A 25,337-nucleotide genomic window follows, 5' to 3' on the forward strand; every position below is an offset into this window, starting at 1 on the left:
GATGCATGAAACTAGATCCGGGGTCTTCAAGACTTGTACAATCTTCGCCCGATGTACAACTCTATCCATGTTAAAAGATGTTCTGAAGTCGAACATGGAAAGACATCGCCTAATTACCAGCCAATGATGTAAGCTGTTAACAGATGCGAGAGGAATCACCGATAATGATGATGACCCTCAAGGTACTATAGTACAATTCACGTGGTGTGAATATAAGAGTTGACGTCGAACACCACGCAAAGTCTTTCGGTCGAAGGTCATTGATGTAAACTTGTCACCGGAAGTGAGAAACTTGCCATTGAGGCATGCAAGCTTCAAAGTATTGAAAGGGTTGTTTCTAAGTCAACCTCTTGGATAATGAGCTGATGTCGACAAGAAGTGACCTATCGTAGTAGGGCCTTGATGTATCCCACATCTACGGCACGTTTGTGGAGGTGAAAACGATCTGGTGATATGAGGTTCAGGAATGGTGGTCATGAAAAATGAAGTGTGGATGTAATGCAGTGGATGAGGTGTTTGCTGGATGGTGAATTCTTTGAATGACTTCTCTTGAACATATTGGCGACACTGATATGGACTGGTAGTTTTAACCTCATGGATATCACGGCGGACCAATGGTGATGGTGAACGGAAACTCAACCCAACTCAATCACGGTGATGTGGTGAAAGTGTCATGTTCAAGAGCGACTTGCTACCAATAGAGTTCTTCAAGTTTTCTTCCCATTTTTCCCCAGTCATTGCTGACCAGTACCTCTTTATTTTTGACAAGCTTGAGGAGGATAACATATGCTTGGTCTATAGTTTTCCCTTCGGGCAAACCTGTCGCTTTGTGTTTAGTGAGCCTAGCATCAATGAGACTCGTTCTTGTCTGGGTTGACAAGTTTATCGCTATTGTTTTAACGAGTTTAATGACAAAGATAACTCGGTCCTTTTCTTGTTTAGAGAGTCTGAAAACGGATGAAAAGGAGACTCCAACAATCCTTTTTCATGGCATAATCCCTTAAGTCTGAAAAAGTGTAAAATAATATGAAACAGATGACTTTTCGATAGTTTTAACAAGCCGACAAAGACAAGCGCTCGATCTTTTTGTTTAATAATCCCTCAAGTCCAAAAAGATTAAAATATATGAGAGGGATAGCATTCCCCTTACTTTAATGAGCTGGGAAGGCTAATAGCTCGACAATCTTTTTATATTTAACGAGTCTAAAAAGAGTTTAAAAGAGGCTTGTTTTTTGAGGAACGAGTGATGTTTTTGGGTAGCAGTTGGTTCCAGGTAAGTTTGGAACTTCTCAAGACATGGCAGTGTGAAGAGGGTGGTTATCAGAATCACTCATCACAGATGTTCCTAAAAAGGATAAACAATCAAGTGTAAGTGTATGGTCAGCTGAATGAAATGGAGGTGACGGAAGGAACACAACCAAAGTTCAAAACGGCAGATAGCAAAGCGATCACAAAAGGTTATTTACCAGAGGTGGGTTTATTTTTTAATGAGCTTGAACCTTGTGCCAACATGTGCTCAGTGCAGGTTGATTTTTTAACGATCTTGAACCTTGCGGGAACATTTCTCTTTTTACTTTTTATGTAAGCTAGGAACGACCAAACTATAAAGCTAAAAAGCTAAAAAAAAATGAAATTGGTCGTTTTTGCTTGTATAAAAAGGTTTGCATGCCCCCAGCATAAAATTCTTCAGTAACCATATGGAAACTTACTGTGGTTAAGCAGGATGATTTTTTTTCAATACTTAGACAAAACAATTCATGCACTTTGTCCGCCAAATAGACAAAGGTGAAAGGTCACTCGGACCAATCACATAACTTACAGGGAAACTTAACCCTACAACTGGGTTTGTCCACAAAATAGACAAGGTTGCATGCCCCCTAAGCTTCGTTACATTCACTAGACTTCTCGTGGTAATTAGGTGGATGGAATGAAGGTTCCTTTATGAGATCAAGTGAAAGACTTGACTTGGAACTTTGCTCAGCCTTGTTTCATTTTTAACGAGCTTGACACAAGACAAGGAATTCTACTCAGATCCTTGGTTTCATTTTTTAACAAGGTTGACACCAGTCAATGAACTATCCTCTGGTGACCTTTGATCACAACCCATAAGGGGTCATGAAGGAAAGATCTGGTTCCAATTCCCCCAGTACATAATGTACAACATCACTGAATTGATCGTCAGATGATGTAGGTATGGTAGGGCTTGGAGGAAATACCTCACGATGATCCACACTATCAAAATGGTCAAAGTTCTTCTTAATCTTTGATGATGTAGAAGATATCATATGATAGGTTTCCACTGTGGCCACTTCCGCCAGATTACTTGGAGGCGGGAAGGTAAAATTACCCATTAAGGAAGGGTCTTTTATGAGACCTACTCCGATATTTTGAAGTGGTTGAGAACTTCCATGGATCAATGGAATGCTTCCAGTAACTTGCGAATTGTTGGGGAAAAAGGTTAGTTGGTCTATGATTGTAATTCTGCCTTGGAAGGGAAATGCAATCTTTCTAAAATATGTCGACACAACAACAACCATAACATAAATCCAGGGGTTTCCTAGCAAGATATTTTAGTCAAGGTTTCCATCAATGACCTCGACTTCAATTTCTACTATCTTGCCCCCCAGTTCAACTTGCAAGTTACTTAATATCCCATACGGCGTGTATGTTTTTCCATCGAATGCTTTTAATGTCGTTGATGATCATGACAAGGGTGGCGAGCCTAAAGTTTTCCAGCAACTCATTGACATAATACAGGTAGATGCCCCTTCATCAATGATTGTGTTATACTCCTATACCAATAGGTGTCATATTTCAAGATTGGCTTGATGAGCTCTGTAATATGTTCATCCCTTTCATTGTTGCTAAGGGATTCCATATTATCAAAAAATCAAAAAATTTAAAAAATGTAAAGAGGGTATGCCCTAAAAGAAAAATCAAAGGGTAAAAAGAATAAAATGGTCAAAAAAGTGAAAGAAATGAACCCCAAATAAAGAAAGACTAGGAAAGTGTGCAAGTCCAAAACGCCACTACTTTTTCGTTTTTCTGTAAATAAAGCATTGTGTGCAGCTTGTTAATTTATGCCACAATTGATGAATGGCCAAAAAGCTTAATCTTGGCTCGTTCATATTTGAATTCCTAGTCTTAGAGATAGAGAATAAAATCTGACCAAACTGTTTAATCTTGGCAAATAAGCAGATAGGTAGAGAAGCAAAGGAGCTCAACAGTTTAATATGAGCCCTTGGATGTAATAAGTGCAGACTTAGGTAGGCTTACCATGAAAAGAAAAGAAAAGTTGATAAGGGTTTTCTAGTCTAAGTGCACCCAAGTAAAGAAGAAAAAAATGCTAGACAAAGTAGGCAGGGTAGGTAGATTGGTGTTTCAGAATGATACTTGCAATGGATTATGTTTCTAAAAATGTATTAACTCTCACTTCTATCACAAGTGCAATGGCGGACATGATACTTGGAGCAGCTCAAGTGAGGCAAGGTTTCATAACTAACTCCCCTTCATATTTTCCCTAATCATTTACTAATTTCCCCCAAAAAAATTAAGAATTTGTTCTTAAAATCACTAAAAGGCCACTCATCTCATTTCATTGCCTAAAGTAAGACCTTATTTTACTTAGGAAAATGGCATATTCCTCATAAAAACCCTTTTTATCCCGAGCCTAAGTTTGAACTACAAAAGTAAAAATCATTTTTAACTTTGCGCTTATTATCATTTCATAAAGTCATATTAACTTTAACACTTATTATATAAATCCCATGTAAATTGATACCCTTATCCCGTATTATGTAAATACATTAAAAAACCCCATATATATATATATATATATATATATATATATATATATATTCCCGCCCCGGTTAAAATATAACCATAAAACATTTGTCAGGGATTAATGGTTTATTTGAAACCTATTAATAACCTCCCCCCACGCCATCATGGAGTTAATTAACCATCTGGGTTAATTAACAACCAACCCCGGGAACCAATAAAATTGCGCCCGAAACACATAAAAAACACAGTTTATTATGGTTGGACCCGCAAGTTAACCTCCCGCCATCTCCGACAATCATCCACCATCCGATCTCCGTCGCCAGATCCAACGGTCGATGATCATTTTGCGACCCCCTAACCTCTACCTTTTAACGTACGATCGCTCAGCGGTTTTCTGCCCGTACCACTGCCACACGTCGCGCTCCCGCTATGATCGCTTGCCCTCCGTCCGAGATCGCTCAGCCCCAAAAGCGGTGCGGGGAAAAACCGCTTTCCACCCTACTGCTGACGACATCCATTGAAGTCATCTGTCATTTTTCTCACATCACCCACCACGTTATCTGCCCCCGTACTACCACATCATCCACCCATCAAATCAAAAAAATCCTGCGAAAAGCTTCATTTTGTCAAAAAAAAGAGGGTAAAATATCATTTTTGCTATATTTCTTTGTAAACAGCGCTCTAGGCATAAAAATTGACCGAGTTCACATTTCAGTCTCGACCGGCCCCCGACCAGAAAGGCTACATCGATGAGCTCACAGACTCAACCGACCTGCCATTTTACAGTTTCCTCCTCTTTCGACATAGGTACCCCTAAACTTTCTCAATAAATGGCTATCAGTGCATCAATTTCCAGGACTTCTCAACAATCTCTGGAGGAAGTTAGCATACCAGCCACAAAAAGGTCTAAAGGAAAGGAATTGGAAGGCACAGAACAACCTCCAGTGTCCCAAAAACAGGTGTTTATCCATAGTTGTGTCATTACCCTTGGAAAAAGGGAAATTTTGGGCTAAATATCAAACAACAATGAGCAAGGGTCAAAACAGCATTGAAGTGTATCAAATCAGCATTAAAGGGGCAGATCAGCATTGAAGAGTATCAGATCAAAGTCAAAGAATATCAGATCAGCATTAAAGTGTATCAGCTCATGCATTAAAGAGTCACATATCAGAATTAAAGAGTAGCAGTTAAGACAGGCAACCACCGCAGAATTACTGAAGAAGAATGGTTTTTTTCTATTTTTACTTGTAAACTAGTTTTAGTTACCCTAGATATTATCTCACAGCTATTATGAGATATTTTTTGTACAAATTTGTAGCATAAATACCCCCTCCATTGGAGTATTGAGGTGGTGTGTGGATTTCCTAGACTCTGCTGTAATACTGAGCTTTTGGAATAAAGAGCTATTGTAATCAACTGTTGTATGGCCTCCTGGATGAAGAATTGAAGCAGAGGACTTGTCACAGATTTCTTGAATCAATCACTGGATCAATAAGTCCTCTATGTCTTGTGTTCTACAGTTTTCTTGTTTATTATATCACCTATGTTTCATAATTTGAATGATAGAGAAAAGGTTAATCTCAGGACTTGCTTGATTGCACTCTGTTTTCAGTCTTTATTGTTCTCTGTGTTTTCTTCAAAATTTGAATAAGCAGTGAACTCTTAATTGCTCCTATTTCTTGATTCTTTCATGCTTGATTATTTGTTAAAGATTTCTTAACTGCTCCTTATCAGTAATCATCCATTTTCCCTCTTTCAATAGGTTGAAGGATTCTTAACTACCCTTCACCCATTTGAGCCCATTCCATCTGTTTCCAGTCTCTATTTGTTCCCTATTTGACTACCTTGCTCTGTGAAGCCATCCTCTGTTAAGAAACCAAATCCAGAAAGCCATCTTCTTTGACTCCATTAGCCCAATGGACTGAACTACTCTGTATTACCTCTCTGTTCTATTCAATCTCACCACCCAAACTTAAACAAAATCCTTAAACCTCATAACTAGCCTAATACCTTAAAAAACAAAGCTAAATCATAAAGAGAGAGCCCTATCTGCATATAGATTGGCTAGATTCTGTATCTAAAAGATTGGTCTGTGGTTACCTTGGCATCCTTCCCTTTCTTACAACTTTGGGGAAAACCTGAGTGATAACAGATTGTTTGATGAACAGTTTTGTTGAGGGCTTTTACCTGTATAAGGAAAGCGAGCTGTGCCAGTAACTGAGGTTTGTATCCTTTATGATTAAAGGCCACCAGATTGGAATCCGTTGGATCAATCGCACTTATCGCTGATAACAAAGCCTGCTTTTGGGAGGGGCAATTCTGTAGTACTTCAAGTGTCAACATAACGGATGGCGATTGGGCCAGATCCTACACTATATTATAATTCTGTGTTGCTTGGGCACGAGGATTAAACGTCGATTTATGTACTACTCCCTTTGGCAGTTTTATAGTTAATTCGGGAATAATGGGTGGAACAACTTCTGGCAAAGTTGTTGTCGAACTACTGGGTTGATCTGTAGCCTTGGTGTTCGACGATTATGGATTCCCATAATGTTTATTCCTTGTTGATATCAAAGCATCATTTTGTTGTTTTGAGATAGATATCATAAGCACTTAGGATGGGGAAGCATGATCGATAGCAACCAGGTTTGTTTCTAGGCTTGGAAATGGATTAGTCAACACCACTAGGGTATTTGAAGTTTTTAAAAATTTCATAACCTTAGCTTTATGTTGACAATCTTTCGTGAAATGCTCATCGTCGCATATGTAACATGGATAATGAGGTTTCTTTTGCCCAGTAGGGTTTTCAGAATATTTTTCAGTAGGTGAATCTTCCTGTTTCTTCTTTTTGTTTGTCCCTTTCTTCTTGTCCCCTGGTTGCTTTGGATTTTTGCCCTTGTCAGTTGAGACAACATTAATCTCCGAGGCAAGAGGTTCTTCATCTGCTTTTTGACTAGAAACTGCACGGGCTTTTTTAGATGTAGCCTTTGTGGTTTTTGTGCTTGTGGTACCGATCACGCCATCGCTGGCATGAGAGTCCTTATTTGATTTAGGAGGAGGAGGAACAGAAAATTCTGGTCTAGGAGCATCAGGAATTTTGTCGTAGAGCGTGCCAGACTGAGTATAGATCAAGTCTAAATATTGTGCATGAGCAATGACTTGCTCTTCAGTGACAACTCCTCCCTTAGCCACATCCTCTGTAATAGAGGGTAACAATGACTTTATAAACCATTTAGCTAAAAGCTTATTAGGAACGTACATCTTCACCATTCTTTGATGACGCCGCCACTCATGAATATGATCAGATATGTGAGTGGCTGTTGTCTGTTTAAAGTTGGTAAGGAGTTCTGTCCCTGTTTCGTACCTTATGGGTAATTGAAAATGGGTTTAAAAGGTAGTGGCAAGGGTACTGAAGTTGTCAAATGAAGCTCTAGGCAATTCTATATACCATTTAGTTATCGAACCTGTTAACGTTCACTGGAAAAGGTGAAGCCTAATCGAACCATCATTCAGGGTGTTGGATGAATGCCACAAATGGAAAGTCATCACACGATTCGACGGATCTTCACCCAGATTTCCATTGAATTTAGGAATATCAGAGGGAAGTTTATGAGGAATCGCAGGCCACCAAGGGGCATAAGCAATTGGATATGGTAATTCTAGAGTTGCTACAAAGGGCAACTGTTGATTCAGGTTAGACGAAGCATACCCAAGATAAGATGGAATCGCCTGAGCAGTAGGTATTTGCATACCAGCATAATGTATTTGATGTTGGTAACTTTGATAAGGTTTATGGGCATAACCATTATAGTATGGTTGTTGATAACCGCTTTGGAAATGCAATTGCCCATTACTTACAAAGACTTGTTTCTCAGGTCCTTGGTATGATTGCTGGAATTGCGGTTGTTGGTATTGAACCAACCATGGTTGTTGGACCATTTGCTATTGCCCAATACTGGATGATTGACCAAGATGAGGATTCATAGTACCTGTTTGAGCCTGGGTCGCTCTAGATAAGGAGGCACTAACCTAAGTTTGTGATTGAATCGCTGAGAAGAGAGGTTGTTGTATTGCAACCTGAGAAACTTGAGGTTGAGATACAACAGGTAGTGCTTGTACTTGCGGTACAGTCATAATTGCAGGTGTAGTGGGAATATTCGACACGAAATGGACTGGTTGCATTGAATATACAACCCTTGGTTGTTGAGGTAGTATTGGTACCCAGCAGCTAGATGTAATTCCAGTTTGAGCTGAACCTTGTTGTAAACTCTCATATGGTTGTTCTCCTGGAGGGAACAATGAAAAGGCATATTGCCCCCCATATGGTGGCAATCCTATACTTAAAGGGTAGATTTTCCTTCGAAGACACATCGGATTGACTTGTTGAGTTTCAACATAAGAAATACCAGATGAGAATCTGGATGAAGAAAGAGGAACTGACCATTTCATCGAAACAGTCCCTGATTGGACTCCGGCTTGTTGTTAATAACTTGTTAGGATAGATGGTATACCAGAAATCATTGTAGGAATGGCAACATGAAGCTTTGCCATAGCTGTGTCGGTTGACACAGTCCTATATGTTGATGGTTGTTCAGACATGTTTAGTCTATACAAAATATTTCCTAGCGATTCGACAGGAGCTTGCGATGAAAAAGAACTAACTTCTATAGTAGAAGGATGTAAGTGTATCCCAGTTCCAAAATGCACTGGAGTACTGGGTGTAAGATCCTCCACTATCTCTTCTATAGCAATCAATCCAAGTGGAAGAGGTAGACCGTCAGGTCCGTAAAATGTTTCTGGGTGTAGCTTCTGCAGTAACAGATACTGGAGGGGTGACACCTTTTGAATTCTGGAATTCAACTTCCAGATGTTTAGGTAAGTTAACTTCAATTTCTTGATCAGTCCTAGGTGGAGCCACTTCAGGAATAGAGGTGTCTACCGTTACACTAGGATCAGTTCTAATGTCCTCTTGTAATTGGGGAACTTCTTCTGTAAAGGCAGATGTATCAGAGATACTTGGAGTAACTATAGTCTCTGACAATGTTGAAACGCAAGTTTCAAATAAATCAGGTGAATTGGACTCAGTTAAATGAGAATGCTTTGCCCTGGATGGTTTCATTTCTGGGGTCAAAGACGGCTGACTTGCTAGTCTCCGTGAATGACGAGGTTTTGATTGACTTTCTTCCACGATTGCCAATTACTTGATCAACTCAAAAATTAAAGGGGAAAAATGTTATTCCAATTTAAATGAATTTTAAGACACTTTGATGCAACTTGCTTTTTCAATTTTTAAGAGTCAAGAAAAAGCTAAAGGTGACTCTAGTCACCTTCGATTTTTAATGAGCCTGAAGTGACAAGTGCTCAGATGGACCTTTTCTTTTAATGAGTTGAAAAGGAACGAAAGTGACTGCTCTGGAAGTCTAGCTAGAGGGTTTACCAAATCGATCATAAAACTTAAAAATACACCTTGGTGATAAATGATAGAGAAATTACCAAGGACTTATGTATGGCAGTCAATCTTCCTGAATGCTATGTTTAGTGCATTACGATCGATAGGGCGGCAGACATGGCTTCCTAAGGATAAAGGATGATAGCCTATTGTGGTCTCCCAATATATACGTGACAGTACGGGGAGCATAAGTCTGTACTAGCACCTGTCGTATCAAAGAGGAGGAATCACCCAACCTACAATGAAAATGATAGTTACCAGGTTTTACGACACTTGAACACGTCTCTAGCCTAGACTTCTAGATGTGTTGTGTTAGATTCCAAAGTATTTTTATGTTCATTGAGGTTTATTTTATGGTTGATCTTGCTTAGAAGTTTGTCTTTCAAGGTTCACCACGTGATGTAGATGTGAAATTCCTAAATGCAATCTAAAATGATAAACAGTCATTTATGTTCTTTTAGCAATGAAAATCCTGGCTACAAAGGAAAGAAGATAACGATTTTTCTTTCAGCAGAGAGCATAGAGCACACTGAATGCACTTTCCTAAATCAAAGCAAGCAGTCAAAATGCAGGTGCACATGCATGTATTTGTTTTCTACTTTCTTAATGTGTGAATGACAAAAAGAATGTTAAGTACAGATCTGAACTATTTTATTTCAAAGCGACAGTACTAACAATTTTCTCTTTTCGAAATGAAAGGAAGACTAAGACGACACTTTGCGATTTCAAATTTAAAACTGCTTTCGAGACTTGAAATGTTATATACCTAGGGGGGATAATATGGGGTACCAAGGGAAGTACCCAAGGTAATAATGTAATAATGGGATGGGCCATAGTAATAAATAAGGTGGTTAACCCATATCATGTAAGGGACCACAAGTAGTTAGTAATAATGTGATGGGCCCATGGCATTAGTTGATGGTATGAGGGAACCATGGTAATGACCCATGGTATTGTATCTATGAGGCCTATATAGAGGCTAGAGACTCCACGTCAAAGAATATTGTCAAGGATTATTGTATGAACATGCATATGGCTTGTGGAGTGTTCTCCTTCCTTAAGGAGTGAATGTATAGTGTTGCCCTACCTTAAGGGTTTGATCAATAAAGAATCATTTCATATTATTTCTGGGTTTAATTGCATTGTCTTATATTTTTATATCAGATCTATAATATTTCTGGGTTAGATCTATAACAAGTGGTATCAGAGCACTTTCTTGGGCCAAAGTGGAGAATTTTTTTTTATTTTTTGCAGGATTTCGAGGGCGACAAGTTTGCAGATCAGATCTATATGTTTTGGTGCAAGATCTGCAAAATCTAATTGCAGACCTGGATTCTTTGTGAAAAAATAGCCGATTTCAACAAAAAAAAAATCGGTTGAATTGGAGTCTAGATGAAGGAGATATTGCTGATCTAAAAATCAGTGGGGTTGCAGACAATGTTTCAGGGTAGAGAGTTTGTGGCGTAGATCTGGATGTCCTGGTGCAAGATCTACAAAATATAATTGTAGATCTGGATTCTATGTAAAAAAATAGCCGATTTCAAAAAACAAATCGGTCGAATCAGAGTCCGGATGAGGGAGATATATCTGATTTAAAATTAGCTCTTTTTGCAGAAATTTTGGTGACGGCGAAAGAGTTGCAGCATAGATCTGAAATTCCAGTGCCTGGATCAAGATTTCTATCACATGGGTAGATGTAGAATGGTTGTTTCATTTCCAAAAATAGGTCATAATAGGGATTCTGAGCAATATTGACAGAATTTTGGCCATTTAAAATTTTCGCCAATTTGTTTTGTGATGGCGGGCCAAGATTGGAGTTTGAGGGACTTGTATAAATTTGATGCCTTTCATCCAGCCAAATGGCTAGCACAAATGGAGAAATGTTTTAGTTTGAATTACATCATGGATGATGAGGCTCGGCTGAGAATGGGACAAATGTACTTGGACTATGAAAGATGGCAATGGTGGCAAAGGCATCAACATTGCTATCGAAGGCCCTTGACTTGGGACATATTCACAAAAGCTATTATGGACCACTTTGACCGTAAAAATAATCTTTTTGATAAGCTCACATAGATAGACACACTGCCTAGCATAGATTTTATTTTTATAGAAAAGAAGGAAACCAAGGAACCTAAAGGGTTATTTTCTGCTGGTATCTCCTTATTGCAAGTTCATGGATTGATTCAGAAAGAGAAGATCATTGTTTCCATAAATCCTAGTTGCAAGCATAATTTCTTCAATGTTAATTTGGAAAAAAAATTGCAAGTTCTAGCAAAACAAATTGAAAGTACACAGGTTGATGATGAGGATGTTCAAATTTATAAGGATTTGAAGCTTTCTATGGATAAGTATGTGTTGCATGGTGATTTTTATACTTCAGAGATGGATAATATGGATGTTGTTTTGGGATATCCTTGGATGGAATCTGCGGGTACTATCAATATTAATGTGCAGAAGAAATTCCTGAAGCTCTGGTATAAAAAAATAAAAAAAATTACATTACAGGATATTTCCATCAATAAACAGGTAGAGTCCACGAACGTTGAAGCAGAAGATGTTCCATGGTCTGACATATTAGATGATGAGCCAGTGATGATAGACAATCAAACACAAACAGAGGCTGAAGCAGAAAAGGTTACAGGTACATCAGATGAGGGCTCAGTGGTTGAAGTCATACTGGAAAAGAAGACACCACAACAGGCACCACAGCAGGGTGAATTAAAGAAAAAGACACCGTGGGTTAAAACTTCAACATATCATCACCCACATCACCCCGCAAGAAAACAACCAACAAGATGGCAACCAATTAGCCACAAGGAAAACAACCCCCATATGTCGAATAGCGAGGAGCGAAGATCCACCTACTACACATCAACACAGAAGAGCTACCATGGTCAATTTCCATCTCAAGCGAGCGAGGCACCAGCAAGATCGAGGGTTCACCTTTCTCTTAGATGGCTAGATGCACATGCATGGTACCAGTGGACTACATTTTCGAGTAGATATTATTATTTGTGTTCTTCCCATGTTTCGGGGACAAAACATGCTAAGGGGGGTGGAATGTTATATACCTAGGGGGGATAATATGGGGTACCAAGGGAGGTACCCAAGGTAATAATGTAATAATGGATGGGCCATAGTAATAAATAAGGTGGTTAACCCATATCATGTAAGGGACCACAAGTAGTTAGTAATAATGTAATGGGCCCATGGTATTAGTTTGATGGTATGAGGGAACCATGATAATGACCCATGGTATTGTATGTATGAGGCCTATATAGAGGCTAGAGACTCCATGTCAAGGAATATAGTCAAGGATTATTGTATGAACAAGCATATGGCTTGTGGAGTGTTCTCCTTCCTTAAGGAGTGAATGTATGGTGTTGCCCTACCTTAAGGGTTTGATCAATAAAGAATCATTTGATATCATTTCTGGGTTTATTTGCATTGTCTTATATTTTTATATCAGATCTATAATATTTTTGGGTTAGATCTATAAAAAGTGGTATCAGAGCACTTTCTTGGGCCAAAGTGGAGATTTTTTTTATTTTTTATTTTATTTTATATAGAAATGCTCCGATACCACTTGTTATAGATCTAACCCGGAAATATATATGAGAAATAGAAATAAACCCAAGAATAACAAGATCAAAATAGATAGAAATGTTTCTTTATTGATCAAACCCTTAAGGTAGGGCAACACCATACATTCACTCTGTTAGCGCTCAAATCTGCCTCAGGCTGAGGAAGGCAAAACTCGAGGCCACATCAAACCAAGCTCAACCTCGTAGCTAGCCCTACGAGGACAGGAGAGGGCTCTCTCCGGGTCTATCTCGGCAAAAGGTTTTCAAAGGGGCTGAGATGACTCAAAATTAATACTGATTTTAGGCTAGTAAAGAGATAGGAAATTTTGATTTAGATTTTTTGGGTTTTTGTTGGAGAAATGGGAAAACCAATTTTGGGTGCGAGGATTGAGGTCAGATCTTTGCAGAAATCAAGTTGGGGCGAGGTAGGCAATAGTCTTGATGCCTTTGATCATGTGTATGGATGAATCAGAATGACAAGGAGCTGAAGAGGGCAAGGGATAACATGGATCCTCTCCAAACTGACGAAAACATGTAAAACTAAACAAATTTTAAAGGAAGAGCACTGTGAACAATGAATTCAACCTCATTTACTCATTCATTTAGTTTCAGAAGCATAAGAAGGAACGGCATACATGTAAACATGAATAAACTTACAATAACTGAGAAAAAACACCATCAAGAGCTGAAAGCCACAAGAATCCCAACAGGTGCTGCAAAATCTCTGATCTTTCATTAGCCAAAATGTGAAAAATATGTACAATAGTGTGCCAAAATCTTCCCAAGAGTCCAACTTCTGCTACTGAATGAAAATTTACATATATAGATCAAGCTAACCTCATTCCCTAACCTCTAGGGGTTGAGCTCCTCCTTCTAAGAGTAGTTTCAACAAATTCTAAACATGGAGCAGGAATCTAGGTGACCAAAACAACCTGCCTCTAAAAAGAAGGAAACTGATTCATTACATTAATTATTTGCTAATTTGTGAATGAATCATCTAGAAGAAGGTAGATAGGTACCATGTTACCTTACATACATCAAATTACATCATGTTGAGTCAAAAATCACATCAAGGAGTGAAACTGGTGAAAACTGGCCGAATTCCTGAGCTCGAAGGTGAAAATTTGGCTAAAATCCTCTTTGCGCAGCGCCCTGATCTCTATGCGCAGTGCACTTTTCAGGCTGATTTTGAGGCACTTCCCGGCATCCAAATTGAGCTCACGACAGCTCGTTGGAACGCTCTGGATGTCTACTTTCCAACCCAAGTGGAATTTCCCAATTTGGAGCTCACTTGACCCCTCAAAACTGCATTCTCCCAGAGGTACTTCCTGCTATTGCAAAAGGTAGTAGCAAGGTGGTTTTCATGGTGTTTTTGGGCCTTTTGACCATCCAGAACTTGATGAAATGCTTCGGCAATAGCTGAGCATGTGTAACTTACCATGAAAAACCCAAAAATACAAAGTTTTCCTCCAGCAAGTGTCCCAATCAAAAGCGAGGGCGCATGCGCGCTGCGCGTACAACCAAAAAACCTGTTTTTGGGGACCAAAATTTTCAAAATGACAAAATTTTCTCCGAATTCGCTCAAATTTGAAGTGGAGACCCTCCATCATGTGTCATGCTCAGCCAGTGAAGCCTCGGCCAAAACGCGAAGTGGATCTAGCCTCTTTCGCCGTTTTAGTGCTTTGCTCAACCTCCTTTGCAAAATCTTCATTTTTGCTTTGCCAACATTCATGCGAGCACAATAATGATTTTTCATGTGATGAAGCATGTCTTTGTCTCTATTGGCCTTTGCCAACAACTCCTCCAGATGTCGATTGACTTTCTCAAGCCAATATTGTCGCGCAACAGGTGTCAAATCACTAGGTCTTTTACGGGCCAACCTTCGGTCTTCACAGATTTGTCGCAGCTCTATAAGTGTATGCTCATCCTCTAACTGTTTATTGCGCTACTCCAAGTATTTGATTAGACATTCCGCCTTCAGCAACTTCTCATTCAAGCTATCAATCTCGGTCTTTTGCTCTTGGATGATCTCTTTCAACTTCGAGCTAGGAGGGCTCCTATCCACATCACCCAATGCATCATCAATATCATGACCACCTGAATGGCCCTCCTCATAAATTGGCCCCTTGCCACTGTCCTGAACCTATACCTGTACTGAAGAAGAAGGTGAGACCCCTTCCACACCATGTGGAGATAGTACTCGTCGTGTAGCTACAAATAAGGCCCTGTGGCCTCGCTGATATGTCACACATGCTGGAGCGCTGACATGCTCGGGCTCAGGAATGTCAAGCTGATGTGAAGGCCCTCCCTCATCATGAACTATCTTGGGAGGTGGCTGCCGCACTGTGAAAAAGTCACGAGAAATGAAATCCTCCCAAGTAATGCCCTGTTGTGCCAACTGATGAACCACTATGATCTTGATCAACGCATAATGATAAATACTCCTATGCTGGGGTCTTCCTTTGTACTAAAACAACCATCCTCTCTATGTTGCGAAACATGAAGTATGGAATGTTCATCAGACGTACCCTTGTAAAATGCATCAAAAAACGAACATGGTATGCATAAAGACGGGAGAATCTGCCCTCACAACTGAAATACCGAATGATGAGTTTCATCAAAGGTGCAAACTAATCATTCAGGTATTGGAAAGGAAAAACCCTGCTCAAGTGCCTCATATACCCAGGTTTGATGTATGGCTGATAGTAAGATTTCTCTAACTGTTGACGTTTATTCCATTGCTCTCCAACATTTGGTATCCCAGTGGCCTCTTCAGTAGTCTCTGGTGAAAAAATGAAATCAACTCCGGCGAGGTTTACATGGCCATCATGTAAATGTAGAATGAACAAACGAGCTAATTCACGATGATGCTGAATTTGTGAAATTAGCTCACAATAGTGATAGCATGACTGACGACGAAAACAATCCATTGCAAGTGGGCAAGCCTGCAATTGAACCAAAGAAATAGGCTCTTCCCTGAGAGGCTTACCACCTTTGCCACCTCTGCGAGACCTTCGTGGCACATTACCCTCTGCTATAGAATCACTGTCACTATCATACTGCTGCTCATACTCTGACTCCGTGTCTGACATGGCTTTGGTGTCAAGATGCCTGTGATATGTATAGTGATATAGGTGTGGTGGAGTCAAACTTTTATGTATACTCAAACTCTACTATGTTTACCAAAGCTTCATACAAATTATGCCATAATGATAATGCTCTGTTTTCAATGAACTGGCACAAAACAGTCATGCTTGACAAATGAACAAAAATATAATGTGTGCCCTTTAGAATGTTGACTAAGGTTTACAAATGATCATGGAGCTGGTTTTCATCAATGGAGGATGAGAAATTTTCACTAAACCACCCACATATCTTTTAAAAAAACCCTTACAGAATGATTTTATCATGAACCTAGGGTTTCATTTTCCAAGACCCAATACATCAAATTCCCATTTTTGAAACACACTTCAAACATCCTAACATTGACTAAACAGCAATACAATACCTACTTGCAAGCTTGGAGTGGATTTGGTATGATCTGGGCGCATGTACCAAGTTTTTTTGTTGCTGCTACCCAATGCGCAGCGTGCAAACCCAACGCACAGCGCACCCTTCTATGCGCAGCGCCCTTGTAAATATACACTGGCCAGTGAGGCCCAATGCGCAGCGCACCACCCAATGCACAGCGCACACTTCCTATGCATAGCGCACACCTCCAACGCTGTCCACGGATATGCAATCACAGTTTCGGCCTTCAAACACTTGAACACGATCTTGCTTTGGGAATTTGTGAACAAATAGACTTGTTTTCCCTTTTATATACAAACAAAATATCTCACCAAATCTGATTTGATTTAAATTGATTCAATAACCCACTTTGTAATGTTTGGCACTTTTTCACTTTTGGTCTTTTAATACAATACTACTTTTTGATTTTCTCATGCTTTTCTGAGGTTTGGACTGATCATTTTTTGTTGATTTTTGCAGGGATCTGGCATTTTGGCTTTGGAGAAGATCAGAGGCTTGCTCTAAAACCCTTTGAGATAAAACAAATATAATTACTTAGATTAACAATTTTTAGTTCCAAAACAGAGTTTTGGACCTAAAATGTTTTAAAATGCTTTCTGAGGAAACATATTAAGTGAAAATCTTTCGAAACCAACCTCATGGCCTGCGGTCTTTTATTATGTGTATGCACGGGACTCAAAACCCTAGACTCTAGGACTAAAGACCCCTTTTTTTTAACAAAACTAATCATGTATGACGATGAATGAAATGACCATATACTTTGGTGATTTGTTAAGAAATTTTTGACTAACCCTGCAGGGACAAGCATGAGGGAACACAAGACAACCAGACCCCCTCGTCAGTCAATGGCATGCCCCTAACGAAATGCAACGAAGTGGAACGAGTGAGACACCTAAAATGATATGAAAAAGCGAAAAGATCTCTGACGGAGGGCTGTAAGGACCAACTCTAACATTGGCTCGAATGGGGATGGTGGCTCCTTGGAGACGCCAAGAACGGTAGATCTCTGGGAGAGCAGACCAGTGCTTTCATCCATTGGGCGTTGGAGTCATTATTTCAACAATTAACATAAAACTTTGACACATTTATTGACTGCAGATTTGACTGAAAACTGAATACAACTCTGACCTAAACTGACTCGATTTGGAAAACTGAAAGGACTGATAAAAATGACTCGACAAATCTCAAACCAACTAACCTTCATCTCCAGAATTATAGCCTTCGCTGCGGGCCCCAGACTAAAGATGAGAGATCAGTACACACATGCAACAGAATAGAAATAGAACGATATATACAATGATGATAAAATGAGCAGAAAATACTCAGAAATGGTATCGCTTCAGCAGCCTACCATTGACCGGCCCTCCTGGACAATCATCTCCATTCATTTCCTTGAGAAGAAAAGCGTTTTGACCACGATATGCTGCAATCTTATAAGGACCCTTCCATAAATTTTCAAATTTGTCGTGTTTTCCTTTATCTTCATTCCGGGCATCCCACTTCAAAACCACCTCATCCAGCTGAAACTTATCTGTTTTTGCCTTTCTATCATAAATCTTCTTTATGCGCTCCTGCAACTTGAAAGTATTTTGAAATACTTCCTCCCGTGTCTGCTGTAAATGAATCATCTGATTAATCCTCCTCTACATGGGATCTTCCTCACTACCAGCTTCTTGAAGCAATTTGACTACCGGAATAGCAAGCGAAGTAGGAAAAACCGTGTCTGTCCCATACACCAACTCGAAAGGAGACATGCCAATAGACTTTTTCTGACTTACCCTATCAGCCCATAGTGCATTCACTAATTTCTTGTGCCAGCTCTTCTTATTGATTTCTAGCAACTTTTTAATGATATTTACCAAGGACTTATTTGAAGATTCCGCCAACCCATTGCCTTGCGGATGGTAGGCAGTTGAATGCCTCAAGCTGATAGTGTACTTATAGCAAAATTCAACCATTCTCTTTGACTTGAATGTCGCTGCATTATCTGTGATTAGCTTACTAGGACACCCAAAACGTGACAGTATATTATTTTCAAGAAAAGAAATAATTACCACATCCATGGCCTGTCGGATGGGAATTGCTTTGATCCATTTGGTGAAGTAGTCTGTAGCTGTCAATATCCATCTATGCTGTCCTGATGATGCCGGATGAATTTTCCCTATGAAAGCCAAGCCCCACTGCTGAAATGGTGCGCTAACTTCAATGGGTTTGAGAGGCAATGGCTGTAGTTTCTGCTTTCCTTGAAAAATTTGGCATTCGTGAAAATTCTTAACAGCCTTATACACATCTGAAAATAACAAAGGCAAATAAAAACCTGCCCTTAGAATCTTATTCGTTGTGGTTTTCCAAAACAGATGGCCCCAGCAGTCACCTCTATGAAAATCCTCTACAACTTGTTTGGCTTCCTCCTCTACCAAACAATTCAGCAACATTCCACTAGGGTCTTTCCAATATAATGTAGAATTAAGGATGCAAAATTTGGCAGCTTTCAATTTCAATGTTCTACTCTTATTTTTAGGCATCCCAGGAGGTGAAGATAAATTTTGAAGTACATATATAATGTCAGCATACCAAGGAGAAGAAACAAAAATATCAGGTACCTGATTTACCTGACTCTCCTCCTCTTCATCGGACATGGCAACAATCAAATTTATATCTAGAACATGCAGATTTGTTTCAGCCATTAATTTGGCGAGTCCTTGACCTTTGATCAGCTTGGTTGGTTTAATTACCACATCATACTCTAACAATGCCGCAATCCACTTACCCCACCTTCCTTCTGGATCTGCCTGTACTAAAACATCCTTTACTGCTACGTTAGGAACATATGCTATAATGTGGGAATGCAATATATACACACGGAAGTCTTTCAAGGCCTTTACTAGCGCAAGTGCTTGTATTTCAATAATGTTGTATTTCAATGCTCCATCCCTTATAATACGACTGAAAAAGGCAATGGGCTTCTCAATTCCATCCCTTTTTTGCATTAGTACAGCTGCCAAAGTGTGCTCAGAAGCAAATGAAAACAAAATGAAGTCCTGTGTGTATTCTGGGCTAATTAAAGTAGGGGCTGAAGAAAGATCTAATTTTACCAAATTGAATGATTTGACCACCTCTTCTGTCCACTTTATATGACTGTCCTTTTTCAGCATGTTCGTGATTTCTCTAAGATGCTCGGCAAGATTTGGAATGAAACGACACAGAAAATTCAGTTTGCCATTAAATGACTGTATTTCTTTCTTGTTCCGGGGCTGTTCAATTTGCTGGATGGCCTCAACACGTGCAGGGTCCACACGAATTTCGTCTTTTGATATGATGTGGCCAAGGAGCTTACCTTCATCCATGGCGAAAAGGCTCTTTTTTGGATTCAGCGAAATGCCATATTTGCTGCACTTTTGGAAAACAATTTTCAAATGATATAAATGCTCCTCATCAGAATTTGAAAACACGGTTAAATCATCTAGGTAAATAACTAAAAATACATCTTTCTCATTGGCGAAAGCCATATCCATTACACGCTAAAAAGTGGCACCTGCATTTTTCAAACCAAACGGCATCTTTGCATAATGAAATGTTCCCCATGGAGTGGTGAACGCAGTTTTGTCACGATCATCTTCATGCACTAAAATCTGATTGTATCACGAATAGTCGTCGAGTAGTGACATCCTTGATGCTCCAACTACTCGCTGCAATATATGGTCCATTTTGGGCAGCGGATAATTGTCTTTTAAGGACACCTTATTCAAATTTCTGAAGTCGATACATAAACGGATCTCACCGGTTTTCTTTCTTACAGGTACCAAATTTGATATCCAATCGGAAACTCTGATAGGCACAATGATTCCTGACTTATACAACCTATTCACTTCTTTTTCTATTGATGGCAGCAGCTTAGGATTGATTCTCCTCAACTTTTGACGGAAAGGCTTCTGATTTGGTTTTATAGGAATAGTATGTTGAATGATATTAGTGTCATATGTTTTTAGATCTGAGTAATCCCAAGCAAAAGCATTAGAAAATGAAGACAACAATCTGACATACTCTTCCTTTACCTTTGGTGATAATGACTTTGATAACTTTACCATCTTGGGATTTTCAGCCGTCCCAATGTTTACCTCTTCAACACCTTTTTCAGTTGGTCTCAATGTTGGTTTGCGGGCCACATCGTCTTGGTCAAACAGCTCCTCCAAAGGAATCAATCCCTTAGGAATAATGTTATCTTTAAGTTGCAGCACATCCATTTGATTTACTTGTATATTACCGTCATCATGTTCCGTATCTATGGAGGTATCTTTAAACTTACCCTTATTCTGCAGAAAATCATTAATCTCTTCATCATCCTGAAAGACTTGCCAACATCGCTGATTATCCGGAACTGTGGGGTGGTGTTTCACATGAATCTCAAATTTGTTGCTGAGATTCATTGGAATTTTTAAATTACTTGCTGCCTTAGCCAACCCATCAGCAACACCATTTTGTATGTGAGGCACACATGTCAAAGTATGATCAGAAAAGAGTTTCAAAATATCTAAAACTACATTTCTATATGCCCTCATGCGAGGATGCTTGGCTTGAAACTCACCTTTCACCTGCTTTATCACCAACTCTGAATCACCATATACTGCAATTCTTTTTGCCTTCAGCTTTCGAAGAATCTTAAGGCCAACAATGAGAGCCTCATATTCCGCTTCATTATTAGAACAGTCAAATGCTAGTTTGTAGGAACATACTCTCACCTTGCTTGGAACCTTATCTTGAGCAGAAAATGGACTTCGAATCCATACACCAATCCCAGCACCATCACTACCTACTGCGCCATCAAAATCCATGGTCCAAAGACCATCTTCATCCTCCTCCAAGTGCTGAAATTGTGTTAGCTCTGTTTTTCCTGTTTGCTGCCCATTATCTTCAGCTGTTTGCTCCATAATAGCTTGCCTTTCACTTCTTTCTTTCTGCAGAACTTCTCTAAAATTCTCATTAATTTCTGGTATATCCTCTGCCTGAACTAATTGACTATCTATCTCATTGAAACTATCAGCAAACAAAACAAACGACTCCAAAGCTGTATGTACATAATTTACAGGATGATTAATTGGTTTTTCTTTGCTTTTTATCATGTATTTCATCTTCTGCTCTCGATATAGCTTTCTCATTTGACTGAAGACAGGAATTGTAGCATAAGAAAAATCTAACTATAGTGTAGCTTTCAACTTAGCCCCCCAAGATCTTGAAAGCAGCATCCCAAAACGCGGAGGAATGTCCGCCACAACCACATCCATCAAGACATTCTTCGCTGGAATTTGATCTAAGCTTACCACCAAGTCCTTGATCAATCCAATACACTTTACACGGCTGGAATCAAATGAATACAAATCATGGTATTTTCTTGTAATATCTAATCCCAACTTTTCCATGATTGCTTTTGGCATCAAATTGTGCGAAGCACCCGAGTCAAACATAGCATTGTGTAAAACATATTCATGCAACCTCAAACTGATATAAAAGGGAGGAACATCACTTTCAGGAGACTCACCATCTAAAGCAGGCCCAAAAATCAATTCCAGTTGATCATCTTCAACATTTACCGTGTCAAACATTGGATCAAAATTCAGAATTTTGGAGACTTGACCTCCGTAGCTGCTGTTCTTCATGATTTCAGTCAAAGGAATAGATACTTTCAGTTTTGAAATTTCATTCTCCAAACTAAATGCTGCAATCTTTTCAACCTCTTTGACTGGAACTTCTCTTTTTTCAGCTTTATCCCTCATTGTGTTTGGTGGCTGATTTACCTTATCTGCTGATGATGATTTACTTGTTGCGGGATCAATTATCTCTTTTCCTTTCTTCTGTGGTACAGCTGAATCATTTTTTGCCGAAATCTCCTTCTTCTTCTGAATGGGGTTTATAGGCACATCTCGATTTCTTAATGAGTATTGCTTCTGTTGGAAGGACAAAGCATTCATGTATCCTCTTTGGTACTCCTCCGATTCTTCTTCAAGTGCTGCATCATTTGATAGAATAAAATCCTCATCTTTGTGTGTGGCGGAACTTTCAACATATTCCTCCTCTTCCGTGATATATATAGGTAGATCATCAGGAGTAAAGAAATGGTTTTCCTCCCCTACAGTATCACCATCATCATTAGATTCTTGACCAACAAAATTTTGTTGAAGAGGAGTCTTTACCTGCTGCTGAACTACCGGCTCTTGTGTTCTTTGTTCACGCTGCTTAATTCTGAATTGTGGCTACTGCTGACCACAGAAATTGGGATTGCGGATCTGCGGTTCCGGTTTGTCAAGAGTGAGCTTTTCGACCATCCTCTCTACCTTGCGAAGTATCTGATCTGATGTAGAAGCTTCTTCTTTGATGGTCACTCGCTTTTCAGCTTTCATCCTAGCTCTTTTATCATTCAAATTCGCTTCAACACTAACAGCAATCTTTTGCATATCCTCCAAGGTAGGCGGATCTCTGTCCCGTAATGAATAAGCCATCTCCGGATCAAAACCATCTGGGAATTTAAGAAGATCTGATTTTCTAGATGGTCTTAAATCATCCGGAATAGCATTATAAACTGTATTAAATCTGATAATGTAGTCTTGGACAGACTCACCATGATTGCGTTTGATATTGTTATACTCGGCATTGATCTGAAGTGGATCTTTTCTGATTTCCCAACGATCTAGAAACTGTCTGTGAAGCTCAGCCAATGTAGGTACACTTCTAGCTCCCAAGCCTCTGAACCATTTTCTTACCTCTCCTCTGAATGTTTGCACAAACAATCGCATAGTTACATCCTTCTCATCGATCTCATGTAAATCACAAAAATCTGCCATTCTGTCTATGTGTTGCTGAGCGGACACACTTTGAGGAGTGCCATCAAATATAGGAATCTTACTCTGATAATCCGCAGGCATATCATTCAAAACTTGAGGAAGAGCGAGAGGTGCAAACCGAGCAGCCATTGCTCTAGGCGGATTTGGTCTGGGGGTTGTTGGTGGAGTAGATGTAGCTGAAGTATGAGGAGTATGAGGAGGTGTATGCGGAGGAGAAGCGATGTGGGATGAGGAAGGAGAATTCACTGTGGATTGTTGATATGTGATTATAGGTTGCAGGGGAATAGTGGGAATGAAAGGCGGTTCGGTAGGATTTTTCGAAGCGCAAGCCATGACAGCAGATCCAATATTCGCAGATGCAGCTTCTAGGAAATCAGCAAGATTTGCAGCCTGAATGTCACTCTGAAGGTGCCTCAAGATAAAATTTTCAATTAATTTATTATGTTTTTCAACTTTAAGAGCTGCAGCGAAGTCAGGATTTGGAACGAGAGAATCAAGTGCACTTTTGGATTCAGTTTTAAACAGCGACAATTCAAACTTCTCGCCAAAGTCAAGTTCTTCAAGATATTTAAAAATTGCAGGACAAGAATGAGACTTAAACAAAGGAATAATGGGATTTTCTCGCCGATGTATTCTTGCAATCAGATTTGGGTTCTCATATACTGGAGGTGGATCTGGATCAGGATTTAATCTCATGTATATTCTGGAAGCCAGTGTGGAATTATTTTGAACAATCAAAAGGACACAACAAATTTCAGCCTATCAATTTGCTAGACTCAACCATCCAAGGTCTAGAACAAATAAGTGTACTGGGGTAAATTGCAAATGAAGTGCTACATTCACAAGCTCACTGGAGATCGACTGAAGCAGCATTTATCTACTTTCTCTTATGCATAGCAAAAGCGTTTCGAAGGCTACCTGGCATGACTTCAGACTCCGTCTAAGACTCATGAAACAAACACATCAACTAGCAAACAATAACAATTTTTTCTCCAGTATGGTCACCACTATGTTAGCGCTCAAATCTGCCTCAGGCTGAGGAAGGCAAAACTCGAGGCCACATCAAACCAAGCTCAGCCTCGTAGCTAGCCCTACGAGGACAGGAGAGGGCTCTCTCCGGGTCTATCTCGGAAAAAGGTTTTCAAAGGGGCTGAGATGACTCAAAATTAATATTGATTTTAGGCTAGTAAAGAGATAGGAAATTTTGATTTAGATTTTTTAGGTTTTTGTTGGAGAAATGGGAAAACCAATTTTGGGTGTGGGGATTGAGGTCAGATCTTTGTAGAAATCAAGTTGGGGCGAGGTAGGCAATAGTCTTGATGCCTTTGATCATGTGTATGGATGAATCAGAATGACAAGGAGGTGAAGAGGGCAAGGGAGAACATGGATCCTCTCCAAACTGACGAAAACATGTAAAACTAAACAAATTTTAAAGGAAGAGCACTGTGAACAACGAATTCAACCTCATTTACTCTTTCATTTAGTTTCAGAAGCATAAGAAGGAATGGCATACATGTAAACATGAATAAACTTACAATAACTGAGAAAAAACACCATCAAGAGCTGAAAGCCATAAGAATCCCAACAGGTGCTGCAAAATCTCTGATCTTTCCTTAGCCAAAATGTGAAAAATATGTACAATAGTGTGCCAAAATCTTCCCAAGAGTCCAACCTCTGCTACTGAATGAAAATTTACATATATAGATCAAGCTAACCTCATTCCATAACCTCTAGGGGTCGAGCTCCTCCTTCTAAGAGTAGTTTCAACAAATTCTAAACATGGAGCAGGAATCTAGGTGACCAAAACAACCTGCCTCTAAAAAAGAAGGCAACTGATTCATTACATTAATTGTTTGCTAATTTGTGAATCAATCATCTAGAAGAAGGTAGATAGGTGCCATGTTACCTTACATACATCAAATTACATCATGTTGATTCAAAAATCACATCAAGGAGTGAAACTGGTGAAAAATGGCCGAATTCCTGAGCTGGAAGGTGAAACATTGGCTAAAATCCTCTATGCGCAGTGCCCTGATCTCTATGCACAGTGCACTTTTCAGGCTGATTTTGAGGCACTTCCCGGCATCAAAAGTGAGCTCACGATAGCTCGTTGGAAAGCCCTGGATGTCTACTTTCCATCCCAAGTAGATT

Source organism: Pinus tabuliformis, chromosome 5_2 (genome assembly GCF_031772625.1).
Source record: "Pinus tabuliformis cultivar Carrire ecotype Pingquan chromosome 5_2, CPIR1, whole genome shotgun sequence".
NCBI lineage: Eukaryota > Viridiplantae > Streptophyta > Pinopsida > Pinales > Pinaceae > Pinus > Pinus tabuliformis.